Below are 19,548 nucleotides of genomic sequence, written 5' to 3' on the forward strand. Positions count from 1 at the left end.
ACGCTTTGAAGCTCTGCTTGATATTTATAAAAGAAACTTTATTAGAAAATGCTCTGGGATTATTTCAATTGTTACGGACATGGAGACAGAAATGGAAAGGAAAAAAAAAAGAAGCACGAAAGAGAGAGAGGTTGGGCAAAAAGGAAAAGGGGAGAGAAGGAGAAAAGAATGGAGGAAAGAAAGAAGGATGAAGAGAATACAAGATAACACACTGCTTGATTCTACGCCTGCAGAAACGTTCATATTAACAGTTTTTTACCAAAAAGTGCACGGTACTTATGAATGCAAGATGTATTTAGTGGTAAATGCAGCTCAATATAAAACATTTGTGTATCTATTAATCCCTGAATTTGTTTTGTGTTTTTAAAGAACAGGATTTATTGCCAGATTAAATTCCAAATTTAATCTAATACACCCTGCCATAAAAGGGGGTGAACCAAAAGTCAAGTTGCAATTATTACACTTAGGAGGTGTAGCAATTTTCATTTTCCTTTGCATTTTTAAACAAAATTCCCTTAAAGGTTAAGAATCAGAATCAGAATCAGAATCAGAAAAGCTTTATTGCCAAGTACGTTTTTGGACATACAAGGAATTTGTTTTGGCGTAGTCGGTGCAATACAATACAAATTAAACAGTATAAACATATCTACAATATAATATAAATATATGTGCACAGTTTTAAGTGAGTGAGAGTAAATATAGAGCGGTATAAGATGCAAGAGCAATACAACAGTGCAGGTGATCATTGTGCAAGTAAAGCAGGAGTCCAAGCTGAGCGTTAATGTAACGCATAGAGTTACAGGTTACAGGTGTCCTGTTAGCAAAAAAAAAGAAAGGGGGGCGGGGGGGAAGGGAGAGTGTCAGGGTGGTTTCCGGGCTTTGTTAACAAGGCTGGTGGCAGATGGGAAAAAACTGTTCTTGTGGCGTGAGGTTTTGGTCCGGATGGACCGCAGCCTCCTGCCAGAGGGGAGAGTTTCAAAGAGTCTGTGACCGGGGTGGGAGGGATCAGCCAGAATCTTCCCTGCCCGCTTCAGGGTCCTGGAGGTGTACAGTTCCTGGAGCGACAGTAGACTGCAACCAATCACCTTCTCAGCAGACCGAATGACACGCTGCAGCCTGCCCTTATCCTTGGCTGTAGCAGCGGCGTACCAGATGGTGATGGAGGAGGTGAGGATGGACTCAATGATGGCTGTGTAGAAGTGCACCATCATAGTCTTTGGCAGGTTGAATTTCTTCAGCTGCTGCAGGAAGAACATCCTCTGCTGGGTTTTCTTGATGAGGGAGCTGATGTTTGGCTCCCACTTGAGATCCTGGGAGATGATGGTTCCCAGGAAGCGGAAAGATTCCACAGTGTCAATTGTGGAGTCACAGAGGGTGATGGGGGCAAGTGGGGCTGGGTTCTGCCTGAAGTCCACAACCATCTCCACTGTCTTTAGAGCGTTGAGCTCAAGGTTGTTCTGGCTGCACCAGTCCAACAGATGGTCCACCTCCCATCTGTACGCGGACTCGTCACCATCAGAGATGAGTCCGATCAGGGTGGTGTCGTCCGCAAACTTCAGAAGCTTGACAGACTGGTGACTGGAGGTGCAGCTGTTGGTGTACAGGGAGAAGAGCAGAGGAGAGAGAACACAGCCTTGGGGGGAACCGGTGCTGATGGTCAGGGAGTCAGAGACGTGCTTCCCCAGCCTCACGCGCTGCTTCCTGTCAGACAGGAAGTCAGTGATCCACCTGCAGGTGGAGTCGGGCACACTCAGCTGGGAGAGCTTCTCCTGTAGCAGAACTGGGACGATGGTGTTGAAGGCAGAGCTGAAATCCACAAACAGGATCCTGGCATAGGTTCCTGTGGAGTCCAGGTGCCGGAGGATGAAGTGAAGGGCTAGGTTGACTGCATCATCTACAGACCTGTTGGCTCTGTAGGCAAACTGCAGGGGGTCCAGGAGGGGGTCGGTGATGTCTTTTAGGTGTGAGAGCACAAGGCGCTCAAAGGACTTCATCACCACAGAGGTCAGGGCGACGGGTCTGAAGTCATTAAGCCCTGTGGTCCTTGGCTTCTTGGGAACAGGGACGATGGTGGAGGACTTGAAGCAGGCTGGCACATGACATGTCTCCAGTGAGGTGTTAAAAATGTCTGTGAAGACTGGAGACAGCTGATCAGCGCAGTGCTTCAGGCTGGCTGGTGAGACAGAATCCGGACCAGCAGCTTTCCAGGGGTTCTGTCTCCTGAAGAGTTTGTTGACGTCCCTCTCCTGGATGGAAAGAGCCGTCCTCGGCGTGGGTAGGGGGCTGGTGGGTGGGAACTTCAGGGTGGGGGTTGGAGGTGCCAAGACCCCTCTTGAGGTTGGAGAGGTGGGGGTGGTGGATTGTGGCTGCAGCTGTTGGGGGCGTCGTGGGGGATGGTTGCAGGACTGTCCCTTTGTCTTTCAAAGCGGCAGTAGAACTCGTTCAGGTCGTTGGCGAGGCATCGGTCGTTGATGGAGTGGGGGGCTTTCGGCTTGTAGTTGGTGATTTGCTTGAGCCCTTTCCAGACAGATGCAGAGTCGTTGGCTGAGAACACATCCGAGTCGGTACAGCCTAAACACGCCTGGAGATTCTCCACAGCCTCACTGCTCCACTTCCTTGTCGTCCTCACAACAGGTTTGCAGAGCTTTAGTTTCTGCCTGTATGCAGGAATCAGGTGGACCATGATGTGGTCGGATTGGCCCAGTGCAGCACGTGGGACAGCGTGATAAGCGTCTCTGATGGTGGTGTAACAGTGATCCAGAATGTTGTCCTCTCTGGTCGGACATTTAATAAACTGTCTATATTTGGGGAGTTCGTGGGTCAGATTACCTTTGTTAAAGTCACCAACGACGATTACTAAGGAGTCCGGGTTGGTCCGCTCCACACTCAGTATCTGGTCGGCGAGCATGCGCTGTGCGACCTGCACGTTAGCTTGCGGCGGGATGTAAACACCGACCAGGATGAACGAAGCGAACTCACGGGGGGAATAGAAAGGCTTACAGTTTATAATGAAGGCTTCCAGGTCTGGAGAACAGTGCTGCTGAATCACTGTCACGTCGTTGCACCAACCACTGTTGAGGTAAAAACAGATTCCTCCACCTTTTGCTTTGCCGGAGAGTTCCGTGTCTCTGTCCGCTCTGTAGAGCTGGAATCCTGCCAGCTGCAGCGCAGAGTCCGGTATTAATCCACACAGCCACGTCTCCGTGAAGCACAAAACTGCCGATGAATAAAAGTCCCTGTTTTTCCCCAACAGCAGTTGTAGTTCGTCAATTTTGTTGGGAAGTGAGCGCACGTTAGAGAGAAATATTCCAGGTAACGGTGTTCGTAGTCCACGCTGGCGAAGACGTACCAGCACCCCAACCCGTTTCCCTCTCTTCTGGCGTTTCACCGCGTGAACAAAGGTGAGCGCACCTTTGACCAGAATGTCCAAAAATTCCAGAGCAGTAGGCAGAAAAGTTGGAAATAACTCCGGAACATTGCCAAAATTAGAAATATCCTATCCAGCAGTGATGCTGAAAAACTAGTCCATGCATTTGTTACTTCAAGGCTGGACTATTGTAATTCGTTACTATCAGGATGTCCACAAAATGCAGTTAAAAACCTTCAGCTGATTCAAAATGTTGCAGCAAGAGTTCTGATGAAAATTAAAAAGAGAGATCATATTTCTCCTATTTTAGCTTCCCTTCATTGGCTCCCTGTTAAATCCAGAATAAAATTAAAAATTCTCCTCCTCCCATATAAAGCCCTTAATGATCTAGCTCCATCATACATCAGAGATCTGATTGTTCCATACGTTCCTAACAGAGCACTTCGTTCTCAGACTGCAGGTTTACTGGTGGTTCCTAGAGTCTCTAGAAGTAGAATGGGAGGCAGATCCTTTAGTTATCAGGCTCCTCTCCTGTGGAACCAGCTCCCGGTTTTGGTCCGTGTGTCACGATGTGGTTTGCGGGCGGACCAAAGTGCAGACAAGAGCTGGGCAGCAACATGTTGTAAAAGGTTTTCAGCTTTATTTCCAAAGGTTTTCAAAGAAACCAAAGAAGGCACTGCAGATACAAACAAAAGTCCAGGTCCAAAAAACTTACAAGATAGATTCTGCAGGAACATAGAAAAACGTAGCACAAATACGTGGGTTGAGAACGGGGTATGACAAACACAAGGAACCAGCAACAAACAATGACACAAAACCAACTAACATACAGAGGGATAACAAAGGGCAGGTAATCAGAGAAAACAGGGAACAGGTGTGACAAGGAGGCAGAAGGAATAGGTGAAACAAATACAAAGACTGAGGATGGGCAAAGTAACTAATAAACAGAAACACAGACCAAGCACACCTATATACAAAGATAAATAATCAAATGGGGAATAATCATGACTAAAGTAAACAGAGAAACTAGATGGAACAAAGGAACAACAATAACAACCTGAGAACAAACAAAGAACCCATAAAGAAAACCTGAATACAAAAGTAAACAAACCTAACAACACTGACTGAATAAACCGGAAAGGAAACTGAAAATAAACTAGTAAACAAGGAGAGTGCAAAGGAACAAATAATAAAACACAATTAAACGCAAAGATACTAAAGAGAAATAAAGAGAGAGAATCCAGCGAAGACCAAGAACTATAATAATTACAATAATAACTAGAAACCTGCAAGCAGCTTTGAAGGCCCTCGCACCCCTCAGCGCAACTCAGTCTGTTGAGCGACCGCAGGAGCCTGGCATCGCCTCATACACGCCACCGACGATGACACCGCTTCACTTCAACACGTCGTCACTAAGTGGTACTGTGAGCATCATGTCATATGATCTTCGGTCATGCAGAGTTTCGGTCTGGCAAAAAGCATTCAAAATTTTGAGTAATTCTGACCTTCCAGATGGAAGCTACACTCACTTGTTTGTTTGTGGGTGGGGCTAAAACGACATCATCAATTGACTGTGTCAAAATGTCCATCATTAAGTCATGATCATGTATACTACATTTCAAGTGGATCCGATGATGTATGAGGGAGATATAGCCCTTGAAGTGTCCTAGGGGGCGCTATTGATCCAAATTTAAATGTAATCCAATAGAGCTGTTTGGGGGCTGACAAAGATCAAGCATATTTAGTTTGGAGTGAATGGGACCATGCAGGTGTAATTTAGAGGCAAACGTATGGCCGTGGCGTGACATCAGAATTCGCCACACCATCATAGCCACACTCTCCAGTTAAAGCAGTCAGTCCTGGCGAATTTCTAAGACCATCATGTTATCTGTTACTTGGGACATTTTCACATTGATTAGGTGAAGAACATCAAAAATTGACTCTCTAAAGGAAAACATGGCACTTCCTGTTCTCAGGGGGCGGGTCTTCGATGATGTCACCATCTGATCAGTGAATATTGTTGAGGCCTAGAGGCAGATCAATCCCAGAAGGTTTCATTTGTCTGTGACTTTCATTGTAGGAGCTATATCAATGTAGTGTTTTATGGCAAGAAGTCATATTTTGAGGGGTGGCCACGCCCACACGCTTTCATGTATCAAAAAGCTTTTGATAACTTTTGATCCCCAATCCCTTAAGAGTATACTGAGTGATTTTCAAGTCTCTAAGTCAAAAGCTGTAGGAGGAGTTTGCTCAGATATGCGGGCTAAAAACGCCCAAAAGAGGGTCAAAATGGCAACTTCAATCCAAAATGGCCGACTTCCTGTGGGGTTTAGACCAATGCTCCAAGAGACATTTTTGTAGGTCCTGAGAAGATACATAAGTGTACCAAATTTCAGAATTCTCGGTCAAAGCATGGGTTGGGGCTGATTTATTGAAATATTCTAGGGGGCGCTGTGGACGAATTAGGCGACGCGCACCGAATATGTCATCAGATCTTTGTGGGGGACTGGACAAGGATCAATCACATTGAATGTGGTGCAGATGAGATGATCTATGTGGAAATTAGAGGCAAACGTATGGCGATGGCGTGACGTCTGACTTCGCGGCGCCGCCACGGCCACGCCCTTTTATGAAAAGACACTGTGCCTCAAACGAAGTTAGACCCACTAGTTATCAGTCTTCTGACACACTTTCAAGTTGATTGGGTCAAGAGGGTCAGAGAGGCAACTTTCCAAGTGAAAAAAGTGACTTCCTGTTCTGAGGGGGCGTGGCTTTGATGATGTCAGCATATGACCCCATAGGATTGTCGGGAACCCTAATGTTCTCCTTCATGCCAACTTTGGTGTGATTTGGAATTTCTTTGGGAAAGTTATTGCAATTTTTCACTTTTGGCGCGAACGCCAAGTTCGTGGCCCGGCCACGCCCCCTAAACATGGCCAAAAACTAACTATTTTGATAACTTTTAATCCCCCATCCCTTAACTGCATGTAGACCAAATATGAACCCGATAGCTCAAAATCCCTAGGAGGAGTTCGTTAAAGTTCGAGGTGAGAAAAAGTGAAAAAGGGGCAAAAATCGGCCTTTAATCCAAAATGTCCGACTTCCTGTGCATTTTAGGACATACCCCCAAGATACTTTTTTTCTTGGTTTTAGGAGTTCTAGCATTGTGCCGAATTTCAGATCTGTACGACTTACGGTTCGGGCTATCTCACGTTTGGGGGCGTGGCTAAGTGGTTTGGCCACGCCCACTGACGATGACATTAAGGATCAAGAATTTCACGCGGGGGACAATTTTGGGTGAAGTTTGGTGAGTTTTGGGGCATGGCAAAGTCCCCATATTGCCCCGCAAAGAGGCAGCGGAAAAACGAATAAGAATTCGAGTGATTACAATAGGCCCTTGCAGTTTTCCTGCTCGGGCCTAATAAGAATGATAAGCCATACAAAATAATAAGAAAACAACCATAAAATAACTTAAGAAGTAAACACTAGGAGGCGGAAGAGGGAGAAAAGAAAACTTGACAAAAAACATGATACAAAAACCAAAATAGAAACATCTAAACAAAATAAATCACAAGAAACCATAAAACAAAGTCCAAAATGTCACCCCGTGACACCGTGAGGCAGACACCCTGTCTACTTTTAAGGCTAGGCTTAAAACTTTCCTTTTTGATAAAGTAGTTAGAGTGGCTTAGGCTATTTTCCTTATTTTCTACCTCTGCCTTTCTCCCTCCCTGTTGGTTGGAGTAAGGGGGAGTCAGGTTTAGCCTAAACCGGCTCAGTTATGGTTGAGATGCAAACACACCCTCCATTTCTGCTACCTGTGTGACCCCTTCTCTTTTCCAATGGTTATAATCAGTCTGACAGAGAGAAGTATCCCAATCCTTGTGGTTTTTAGTATAACAATGGCCATCGGTGGGCTCTAGATGGACAAACCTTATCAGTTTATTATTTTACTTAGTGGCCTTACATGTGGCCCGTTCTGGGGTGGCCTGGCTCTGGCACTCGGTGGTTTGGTCTGGCCTCCCCTGTGGCCCTGCGCCGTTCTGGACCCTTTGTGGGGTGCCTTGAGACAACTTTGTTGTAAATAAGCGCCGTTTAACTAAATAATCTGAACTGAAACTATCTCTGTAATTATGCTGCTATAGGCTTAGGCTGCTGGAGGACATAATGACCACTTTCACCCTCTTCGCTACATTCTCACACTACTCTCCAATTTTGCATTATTTGCTGTTATTTCAGTTTTTCACTTTATGTTTTCTCTCTTTTCTCGTCCTAGAAGCTACACCTGGCCTGGCTCTGTGTCTACCTGTGACACCTTTCTGGAGAGGGACATTGTCCAAGCTTCTGCTGGCAACAACTTAATGCACACCTTCTACAGATGATCCACTTGGCCCTGTCTTTCAGTGTTTAACCCTTTCTTTCACCTAGATATAGCAATTGACTGAGCTTTTACTGTAGCTAATTATATGTGCTCTCTTTCAGACTGTCGTGGTGCGACATTTTGGTCTTTGTTGTGGTTTTGTGTTTTGACTTTAGTTTGGTTTTCTAGTCATGGTTGTTTGTTTATTTTCTTCTACTGCCTCCTTGTGTTTTGTTGTTTTCTTTCCTTTTTGTTAAGTTTTCTTTATGGTTGCTTTCTTATTACTTTGCATGGTTTTCTCATTATTATTGTTATTATTATTGTTATTATTATGGTTTCTTCTTCTCCTTGGATTCTTTAGTCTAGTTGCTCATTTAGTATCGCTGTGTTTATTTATGTTAGGTAGTTGTTCTCTTTTCTAGTTTAGTTCCTCGGTTTAGTTTCTATAGTTTCAGCCTCCCTTATGGGTTAGCTTTAGTTATTGTCTACTTTTGGTTTGCACATATTCTAGTTTCTCTGTTTACTTTAGTTAATCATTATTGAAGGTTCTTATGTTTCTTTTGGTTTATTATCTTTGTCCATAGTTTTGCTTAGTTCTGTTTTCCTGAGTTTTGTTATTTATAGTTTTGTTTTTGTAGTCAGGTTCCTTTGGTTATGTTATTGCCCAGCTTCCCTCGTGTTCCCTTTTGTTTTATAGCCTGGTCCTCTTAGCTACCATTTATATTCCCTCAGTTCTCTGCAGCCTGGTTCATACCTGTTTTCCATTCTCCTCTGAATACCTGCCTTTGTTTCTCATTGGTTCATACCTCACTTCCCTCTGTTTATAAGCTCTCTGGTTTTGATTGTTCTTTGCTGGTTCCTTCCGTTACTACCCCGTTCCCTTCCACATCTAGGTTTTGTTTATGCTTCGTTCCTGCAGAGTGACTTCTTGTGATTTTTTGGCTTAGCACCTTTGTACACCTGCAGTGATTTTGTTACATCTTGCTTTGTTTTTTGAAACGTTAAGGATTTCGACTATGCTACGTTTTTGCTACGTTTTGTAAAAAACCTTGGAATAAAGAAGAAGCTTTCCTTTAACATGCTGCTGTCCAGCTCTTGCCTGCACGTTAGTCCTTCTCTAAACCCCACCCCGACGCAGACTCTAACCTTGAAAACTGGCTCAAAGTTTATCTGTTCTTTCTTTCTAGGTGAAACGACTAAAGGAGCTACATCCATTAACATTTACTTTTCCTTCCCATAGAAAGGACTCCTGGATCAGTGCTTCTTTGTTCTCTTTGTGTCTCTGCTCTGTTCTCTCAAACACCCAGTCGGTCGTGGCAGATGGCCGCTCACACTGAGCCGGGTTCTGCTGGAGGTTTATTCCTGTTAAAAGGGAGTTTTTCCTCTCCACTGTCGCTACATGCATGCTCAGTATGAGGGATTGCTGCAAAGTCATCGCCAGTGACTGTCCACTGTCTCTACATGCTCATCCAGGAGGAGTGAATGCTGCAAGTCACTGACTGGATGCAATCTGCTGGGTTTCCTTAGATATAATTTTTTTTTAACCAATTTGAATAAATAACTGCACTGCACTGTTCAATGGTTAGGATTAATTGGAATGTATGAACCTGACTTTTGTGAAGTGACTTGAGACGACATGTGTTGTGAATGGCGCTATATAAATAAACTGAATTGAATATAAATTAAGGAAAGTAGATTTACACACAGATGTTCAATGATTGGTCTGCACAGTGGTGCAGTTGGTAACTCTGTTGCCTTGCAGCAAGAAGTTACCGGTTTGAGGTCTTTCTGTGTGGAGTCTGTCTGGTCTTTCCTTGCACTCCGGCTTCCTCCCACAGTTCAAACATAACTGTTAGGTTAATTAGTCTCTCTAACTTACCCTGAGGAGTGAATGTCTGTATGGTTGTTTGTCCAATGTGTCTCTGTGTTGCCCTCTGATTGACTGGCGAACTGTGCAGTTTCTACCCTGTCTCCTGCTCAATGGCTGCTGCAGTTCGGCACCAGCCCCTCCTGAATCTGCACAGATAAGCAGGAATGAATGTTAGACCAATATTCATTGATGTTTAAATTTCATTGAAATGTGAAAAATAAAAAGTTATCTAATTTGCTGCATAGGAAAGACAAAGTGAAAGTTGAAGTTTTCTACAAGATAGAAAATACCCTTACAAGAAGTCAATCAACATCTCAATATAGTCAAAAATCCAAGAAAACATTAATAGATGAATCTGGGTTTTGTCTGCAGTAAAAAGAGCTTTACTCCAGTCTGTGTTAGAGAAGAAAAAAATTGTTTGTGGTTTACTGGTCGGAAAATTGGATAGTTGTTGAGAAAAGGAGAGTTTGCCTGAATCTTTTTCCTTTGTGACCCAACCTTAAATAAATAGAAGTCAATGAGGGAATGGAAGGTATCTCTGACAGTAGAACACAGCCTGAGCAGTCAGCTACTCTGCTGTGAAACATGCATGTTTGCACTACCTATGTTACGGCTTGCGAGATAGAGGACCCCAGAATGCAGACTAGCAGGCAGCATGACGGTAAGTGAAAAAAAAGGATTTAATAAATAAAAAACAAAAACTCACTCACGGAGGAGGCTAGAACAAAATAGAAACAATAAACGGGCAGGCAAGACATGCAAAAGCAGACATGGGCAGAGTGGCAAGATAGGCTTGGCATGAAACACATGAGCACGATCCAGAAGACAAGACATGGTTTGAAAAATGTTTCCGCCCTGAATAACTGAACAGGTGTATATATGGAGAGTAAACCAGGTGGAGCAAGGAGACAGATTAGCTTGGAGCAGGTGAACCGGATAAAGATAATTAACAGACAGAACACAACATGACAGGGGCAAAACAGAACTTCAAGGATACAAACAAACAGAAACCTAACTAGAAAAACATGAAACCAAAGCATAACCAGAAGCCCAATCCAAATACACAACTAAGCAAAACATGAATACAAAAACTAAAGCATGACCAGGAAAACAAATAGAAGAACGATTCAAAACCTTAACTGTGAATAAAACCAACAAAAACCCAAAAACACCCACAAATCATAACAACCTAACCTGCTTTTTTTTTCTTTTCTTCATAGAAAAAATTTTTGTACATGCAAGTACATGTACATATGGTTCCTTTTATCCTTTATTTTATTTTCTTCTGAAGTTTACATATTGTCACTTAATGTCTGGACGCTGTGTTCCTTGTTTGTTCACACAATCTTGTCCATAAAGATCATTTTGAAAACTATCACAGTTGGCTGAACCATAATCCATATTCATCATCACATAATGCTTTATAATTTAAAAATTGTGAATATGTTTGAGATTAAGTTGCATTTCATTTACTTGTGGAGGACTTTGAAATTCTTTGCACTATTAACTTATTTTACCCTCCATTAGGCCATTCTCTGTATCAATTCATCTAAACAGTTCTACTTTTTCATTTTGCTTTTCTAAAAATCTTTATTTTATTTTATTCTGTCACCCTTATATCCTAAACTCTTGTCTTCATTCTTCTCTTCTTTATCTCATAATTTCTCTTCTATTTCTTCCCTTCTTTCTAATGAATCAAGCTGAAGCGAGCTTTCACACACCACTGATGGAGGCCCTGTGGCATGCGTGCATATTGCATACATTTATCACTGCTGCAACACAACTTAGATTTCGCAAGACAAACACATAATGATACAGTCGTTTGCACATTTGCTCATGCATTTATTTGTTTATAAAAAATAAATATGCATCTATAGTTATGAATACATTATGTAATGTGTAACTGTATGGATACCTTGAAGTGCATTGTTTTACTGCAGAACGATGAACATTGACTGGTGTATATATAGAAAGGCAAATTTTAAATGAATAATAATAAAACCGAATGCAAACTGGTATTAAAATGGTGCCTCTGTAGTATCCTTTTAGAATATAAAAAAAAAGAGTATAAAAAAAGTAGAATGAAATCAAAATGTAAAGGACTTTGAAAAAACAAGCAATGGAGGAGCAAAATATGATGGCGCATGTGACAGGCGAAACCTAATGTGTTTTAGTGCATTGGAAATATTTTTTGCATTGCAAAAAATCCCCACCTGGTATTTTAGTAAGCACCTTGTCTCTTTTTTTCTTGGATCAGTAAACCATTAATGTTCCATTTCTGGTCTGATCGTAGAGGTGGTCCAAACAGAAGCCACCCCAACACGTGCACGTAAAATATGCCAAGTCTGCGCGTTTTATCATAATGTAATATTACCTTCCATTTTAGTCTCCTTCTGTAGTGTTTAACATAGTCTTTAGTTTTAGTTTCACCAAAAATAATGTTATAAGTAAATCTTCAGTACAGTGTTGAAGTCACAGAACAGCAGTCAAAATGAAAACCTGCTATTTCCCCTTAGTGCATACCTGTGAGTATTTAAATACATGTTATGTTATGAATAAATAGCATATTAATCTTTGCTTGTTAGGTCTATTATTATGTCACCACTGCCGATTGTTAACAATGATTCAAATTTGTCACAGATTTTAGCATTAAGCTATCAGACTTGAAACTGTCCTTTCGTATTATTACTTTTAATTTAATAGCATTACTTTAAACCTGATGTGTGGTGTAATAGTTATGTAACAACATACTGTACAATGCATGTTAATTCAGAAACATGCTTAACTTGCTCTTTTTCCATCTGCACTTAGCAAGCAAGATTTTTCCTGTCTTTGAAATACTATTTATCACTTATTTTGTTACGCAAATATGCTGTTGAGTTTTACATTACAATTACTGAGATTATTTGTTGTGACGATGAATCTGAAAATATTAATATTTAAATATTTTATCAAATAATATTTAGGTCTGTTAAGGGTTGTCCTGTGAATACCAGCCCAGTAAGGTGATGGTATTAGGACAAAATAGAAAGGTGTGAGACGAGCTCTGACATTATTGAACAGCATAAACTCTGCACATATATGGAATAAATTCACACAATTTCTTAAAATACAAGAATTTATTAACAAAAATAAGTCAACTCAAAGTCAAACATATTTCAATCAACAAACTCTTTACTATGCTAAAACAATCCAACTAAACTACCAAGCAGAATTAAAGAATAATGAAGACTAATGGGCTATGTACAATATAAACAAGTTGATTAAAGATGATTGAAAATTATGACCAAAAGAGTGATGCAACATTACCATGCAATGTTTATGTTTGAGAACCAAGGATTATCTTGAAGAATCTGGAAATGAAGTTAAGTTTGTCTTGGAACTAACTTAGGCAATAAATCAGCAAACATTTAGACAACCATTCACAATGCAAGATCAGATTAAATATTTTAATAAATAATGTTTTAAATAATGATCTACTGAATAAAACTAACCTTCTGGATGACCATTCCTCAACGATGTCTCATTAGGTGCCTTTATTTATTCGAATAATATTTAAATAAATATTATTAAGGAAATGTTCAATTATTTCGGGAGGTATTTTGGAAAAGAGCCAAATCTTTCTGGAGAAATGGGGCTTAATGGTGTTTACTTAGTTATCAAATTTAGTAAAATAATGTTTAGGGAATTATTATTTACTGGATTGACAACTAACAACCTTTCTGGGTAAATATTCTTTAGCAGCAAGCACTTGTTCTTACCTGTTAGCAGTTAAAGTTAACAAAACAAGCTGATAGCTTAGCACCAGAATCAAACACACACCTTTAAAAATACCGTCAATAAAAGGGTTAAAATGCATAAGCGCGGACGGCGCGTTATGATCAATCTTCTGTTTAAAATCACCCTTTAAATAAAGTTTGTCTTAACTTTAAAAACACACAAACACAGAACACAAAACTGAGCACGTGTGCTGCAGACATTCTGCTAGCACCAAGATAGCTGAGTTCAACACAAACAAAACCAAACTTCATAGAATGAAAAACGTTCAGATCATAAATCTTTCTCTATTACTCTGCAGGGGCTGCGCGTTACCATGGTGATGCGGGTCCTGTTGTCGTCTTTCCAGACAGGGGAAACCGCTTCACTCGGCTTCGTAGAGACAGCGTCTCTGCAGGGGCTTCTCTGGAGCACCGTTTGCTTCTGCAGGCCTCAGAGAGAGAGTCAAGCCATGCTTATACCTTAATTACCCCTTTTTATGAATGAATACCGGATACACAACAGTGATTCATTCATACTTAAGTAGTGCATATGATCGCGTGATCGTATGACACTCTCGGATCCAGTTGAAGAGTTATGCCTGTTGTCCAGGTCCCTGTGTGACCCGCGTAGAAGAGATCGGACCATTGGAATGGTGGGGGTTTTATACGGCCAGTGGCATCATGGGAAGTCCGCTGTTACCCCCTCCCTTTTCCAAATGTGCTGTGCTGGAAGTAGATTAAATGCAATTTATTTTGAAAGCTCCAGAAAAGTTTGTACTGGAGTTTTCATGTTGCAGTCCATGGCTGTGGGTCCCAACATTTTGTATTTTTAATCATTAAGATATGGACAGAACTTATTTAATATCTGGCCTTAATAAACTGCTGGGGATTTGATAATAACAACCTAAGCATACTAACAAAATATGCTTAAAGATGTGTTTAACTGCCTTGAAGTGCTGCCTCAAACCAATGGTCAGTGGTTGGAAAAGCTGCAGAAAACCATTTTGAATAGGTTTATACAAACCTTAACTTATGCAAAACAGCATTTATAAATAAAAGCGGTGATATTTAGATATTTTTTACTAGAGGTAATGCAGCCATTCTAGTTGTGAGTAGATAAACTGCAATCCTCTGCAGGAATACAGCAGGAGGATTATATATTTGAAGAGACACCTCAAGTGACATATGACAATGATCCAAGCTGGCTGCCAGTCTAGCAAAAACTGGATTTTCATAGAATCATTGAAGAACCACTGTGGCGCCAGCCCTGGTCTGGCACTGAAGCCATATTGGTGGATAAAAAGGCCACCATAATTATTTCATATTTAGTTTTTGTTTTTTCATTGAAACCATTTACTTTATATAGATAAATGTCTAAAAGTGTAAACATTTTCCTGTCATAGATGAATTTAAACTAAATAAACCCACCTAAGAACAAAATTATTTAAAATAGACACCACAGTAGTTGAAAGTGTGTGTGTGTGTGTGTGTGTGTGTGTGTGTGTGTGTGTGTGTGTGTGTGTTTCAGGATTTTGTTAACTAAAACCCAATTTTAACTTCAAATCATTGGCCTGCCAACAACAGCCGCCTGTGACATCATCACAGAGGGATGAGTCGATACTAATGAAGTCAGAGAGAGGAGGTGAAATCCAATTATGATCCTCAGTTCATAAACAATATATTTCTATTAAAATGCAACATGTACAAAAGTGTAGGGTGTCGCTGTGAAAGAAATAGAGAACACGAGTAAAATAAATGAAATAAAAACAGATGCTAGAAGAAAAACACGGAGAGAAAGTTTGTGTTTAATACTGAATTCATTTTTTACAAAATAAAGAACCTAACTGACCAAATATTCACTTTAAATTGAAATAGTAATAAACCCACCTTCTTTTTGTTCAGGATAGTATAGCTCATAGACCAGCTTTGAACATCAGACAAATGTAAGATAGAAAATTCAAACAAACCAAAGGTTCATTTGAGACAAATAGTTGTAATCTGACTACCAGGGATGTTCACAGGTTCTGGATAAAGAGAACGCTCATGCTTGGGTTTGATGGTGGAAAAAACAGCAATGAAGGTTCATGTTTGTTGTTCTAAGTGCTTTCCATTGCAATATGAACTAATGGCTCAACACTGAAACATCAAAGGTATGTGCCTATCAATAAAGGATTGAGATAAATGAAAATAAAGTCATCAAAGCTGACTGAGTGTTTGGCTTACTAGATATCACCAAGGAAACAGGTACTGCAAACCTGCAGAGGGGAACAAACACACAAATACAGGTCCTTCTCAAAATATTAGCATATTGTGATAAAGTTCATTATTTTCCATAATGTCATGATGAAAATTTAACATTCATATATTTTAGATTCATTGCACACTAACTGAAATATTTCAGGTCTTTTATTGTCTTAATACGGATGATTTTGGCATACAGCTCATGAAAACCCAAAATTCCTATCTCACAAAATTAGCATATTTCATCCGACCAATAAAAGAAAAGTGTTTTTAATACAAAAAACGTCAACCTTCAAATAATCATGTACAGTTATGCACTCAATACTTGGTCGGGAATCCTTTGGCAGAAATGACTGCTTCAATGTGGCGTGGCATGGAGGCAATCAGCCTGTGGCACTGCTGAGGTCTTATGGAGGCCCAGGATGCTTCGATAGCGGCCTTTAGCTCATCCAGAGTGTTGGGTCTTGAGTCTCTCAACGTTCTCTTCACAATATCCCACAGATTCTCTATGGGGTTCAGGTCAGGAGAGTTGGCAGGCCAATTGAGCACAGTGATACCATGGTCAGTAAACCATTTACCAGTGGTTTTGGCACTGTGAGCAGGTGCCAGGTCGTGCTGAAAAATGAAATCTTCATCTCCATAAAGCTTTTCAGCAGATGGAAGCATGAAGTGCTCCAAAATCTCCTGATAGCTAGCTGCATTGACCCTGCCCTTGATAAAACACAGTGGACCAACACCAGCAGCTGACACGGCACCCCAGACCATCACTGACTGTGGGTACTTGACACTGGACTTCTGGCATTTTGGCATTTCCTTCTCCCCAGTCTTCCTCCAGACTCTGGCACCTTGATTTCCGAATGACATGCAGAATTTGCTTTCATCCGAAAAAAGTACTTTGGACCACTGAGCAACAGTCCAGTGCTGCTTCTCTGTAGCCCAGGTCAGGCGCTTCTGCCGCTGTTTCTGGTTCAAAAGTGGCTTGACCTGGGGAATGTGGCACCTGTAGCCCATTTCCTGCACACGCCTGTGCACGGTGGCTCTGGATGTTTCTACTCCAGACTCAGTCCACTGCTTCCGCAGGTCCCCCAAGGTCTGGAATCGGCCCTTCTCCACAATCTTCCTCAGGGTCCGGTCACCTCTTCTCGTTGTGCAGCGTTTTCTGCCACACTTTTTCCTTCCCACAGACTTCCCACTGAGGTGCCTTGATACAGCACTCTGGGAACAGCCTATTCGTTCAGAAATTTCTTTCTGTGTCTTAGCCTCTTGCTTGAGGGTGTCAATAGTGGCCTTCTGGACAGCAGTCAGGTCGGCAGTCTTACCCATGATTGGGGTTTTGAGTGATGAACCAGGCTGGGAGTTTTAAAGGCCTCAGGAATCTTTTGCAGGTGTTTAGAGTTAACTCGTTGATTCAGATGATTAGGTTCATAGCTCGTTTAGAGACCCTTTTAATGATATGCTAATTTTGTGAGATAGGAATTTTGGGTTTTCATGAGCTGTATGCCACAATCATCCGTATTAAGACAATAAAAGACCTGAAATATTTCAGTTAGTGTGCAATGAATCTAAAATATATGAATGTTAAATTTTCATCATGCCATTATGGAAGATAATTAACTTTATCACAATATGCTAATATTTTGAGAAGGACCTGTACAGAGTGAGGAGAAAGAATTTCAACACAAAACATGGCAAAAGAAAGAAAAAAAAAAGACTAGAGTGGGCCAGGCCACTAGGAAATGTCCTGGTGTTTCCAATGGCCAGTCCATTCCTGGACCTACATGACAGGAGTCACATGAACCCACTTTTAATATATCAGTTTAGAAATTCCAGCATCAAGACCAGAAACCAACACATTGTCATACAATAATCACAAATATGCAGCTTGAGTTGTTAAAAAATGAATTGACAGCATGGCGGTCTTTGTAGCACAGTAGGCATAATGTCAACACTATTATGCACAGTTCTTTTACTGCTTATAGATTTATATTTATTTAGAGAGTTTACATTTCTATATATCAAAACATCTGTAATTTCTTCAGCTTTGAGTCATGTTTTATATAAACCGGGTGCTTTCACAGTCTTCATGGCCTCCAAATGTTGTGTTAATTATTAACAACTGAACACAAACATGTTTCATTTGCTGATTTGTTTGTGTGTTTGGTGGTAGGCTTACGTTAGTGCATGATACAGTTAGCATGCTAATGCTACCATTAGCTTTGCACATTGGTGACAAAGAAAAGAACTGAACACTCATAAGGAGAACAACACCTCTTTGGTGTAAAAACAATAAAATGATTTCCAATTTAATTCAACTAATTATGCATTAATGTGCATCCTAATTTGTAATTTACTATATATGCAAGTCAGTAAAACAAAAAAGAAATATTTTGTTATAATCCTTTGCCTGAAAACTGGCTAAAGTCTGCTTAAAGAAAGGATTATCTGTCTAAAATCCAGATGGTTTCTTTAGTTTTTAATTGACTAATTACTGTAAAAGTGTCAGTTAATAGACGTTATCTATTGGTTAAATTTGATTGACATGTAACTGCAGTATTCTTTTAAGATTATATATTTTTTTATTTTGTGTTAATTTATTGAAAATCTAATTTCCTTAAAATGCAAACCTATAAATTTGTGTTTGTTTCAGCATTATTTTTTACATTTGCTTGATATAAAAATGACATTTAGGTCTGATTTCAACGTTATGGTTCCTCAGTGGTCCAAAATAAAAACACCTTCAGTGCATGGGAAACCCTGGCAATCTGCTCAACAAAGAGACATAAATCTAAACAGACACCAGAAACATGAGAAGGTTTTGAGATGTGGGACCCAGAAATTTCATCATAGACTCTATAAAACAGAACCTAGCAACATGTTTTTGAAGTCCAGCTTCGTCCCTGGATCTTACATGTCTTCCAGGCTGAAAACATATGGACCTGAATTGTAAATCTTGAAAACAATCCCAGCTATGAGTCCAAAACAGAAAGCATCCTACATCTGTTCTTTTGCATTCCCAAGCACAATCTGCTCCAAAGAAACAAATTAGATGAATTACAACAAAAACAGGAAATAAATAAAGACGACCACAATTTGCAGACACGATCTATCACGGACATGTTCTAAATCATAGTTGTTGACAAACACACACTCATGTTGTGTGTGCTCACTATCAGTCACATTAAAACCACAGTGTTATGTTTGTGTGTCAGCGGCAGCAGCAACTGTGGCATCTGTTGCCTACTGAGCCAATCTGCTGGAGCTAGAGTCAATTATAAACACATTAGACTCTGTTTCACATAACACACACTGACAGAAATACCTGGGCGAGACTCGCATGGACCAGATCTCTGCTCACAGTTACACACAGCTTCATACCAACTGGACCTTCTCTTTTCTATGCGTTTGGGATCCTTTAGCTTTGTGGTCTTCGATTTTAGGGCTCCATAAATGAGTTCTGTTTAATTGTGATGCTGATGACTGCAGTCTTCAAACTACTGATACCATGAACCACACGGAACGTGACTCTTTCCTATCTAGAAAATATCTCACACTTTCATGCATCTTATAATTTAAGAATGCATACATTTCTAGACTTAAATCAGAAATTTATTTGTCAATTTTTAGCTAATTTGCCATACATGAAAAATCTGTCACCAATTTTAGAATGAATCAGGCCTAAACACAGACTGTGTAAAATAAATGAAAGGGATTTCCCATGTAATTATCTTTTGGTAATTTTGGAGTTATAAGAGTAAAAAACTCTGGCTGGTTCAACTTTTGTATATATATATATTGGTTTGAGAAATGTTTCCGCGATGACTAACTGAACAGATGTGTATATATGGAGTGAAAACCAGGTGGAGCAAGGAGACAGATTAACTTGGTGCAGGTGAACCGAATAAACTTAATTGACAGACAGAACAAAACGTGGCTGCGGCAAAAACAGAGACTC

The 19,548-nt window shown here is 40.6% G+C and overlaps 1 long non-coding RNA gene across 3 annotated transcripts in view; it reads right to left on the bottom strand.

Annotated features, from left to right (window-relative positions):
• The window catches only part of LOC124877981, a 33,324-nt gene extending 19,301 nt beyond the window's left edge, over nt 1-14,023 (bottom strand). For all 3 annotated transcript variants that reach the window (XR_007040641.1, XR_007040642.1, XR_007040640.1), the window contains exons 1-2: nt 13,690-14,023; nt 9,607-9,743 (exon numbers count right to left, since the gene is read on the bottom strand). This is a non-coding gene — a long non-coding RNA (uncharacterized LOC124877981). The remainder of the gene's footprint in view (nt 1-9,606; nt 9,744-13,689) is intronic.
• Nucleotides 14,024-19,548: the final 5,525 nt, after the last annotated feature.

This window comes from Girardinichthys multiradiatus, chromosome 2 (genome assembly GCF_021462225.1).
Source record: "Girardinichthys multiradiatus isolate DD_20200921_A chromosome 2, DD_fGirMul_XY1, whole genome shotgun sequence".
Classification (NCBI taxonomy): Eukaryota; Metazoa; Chordata; class Actinopteri; order Cyprinodontiformes; family Goodeidae; genus Girardinichthys; species Girardinichthys multiradiatus.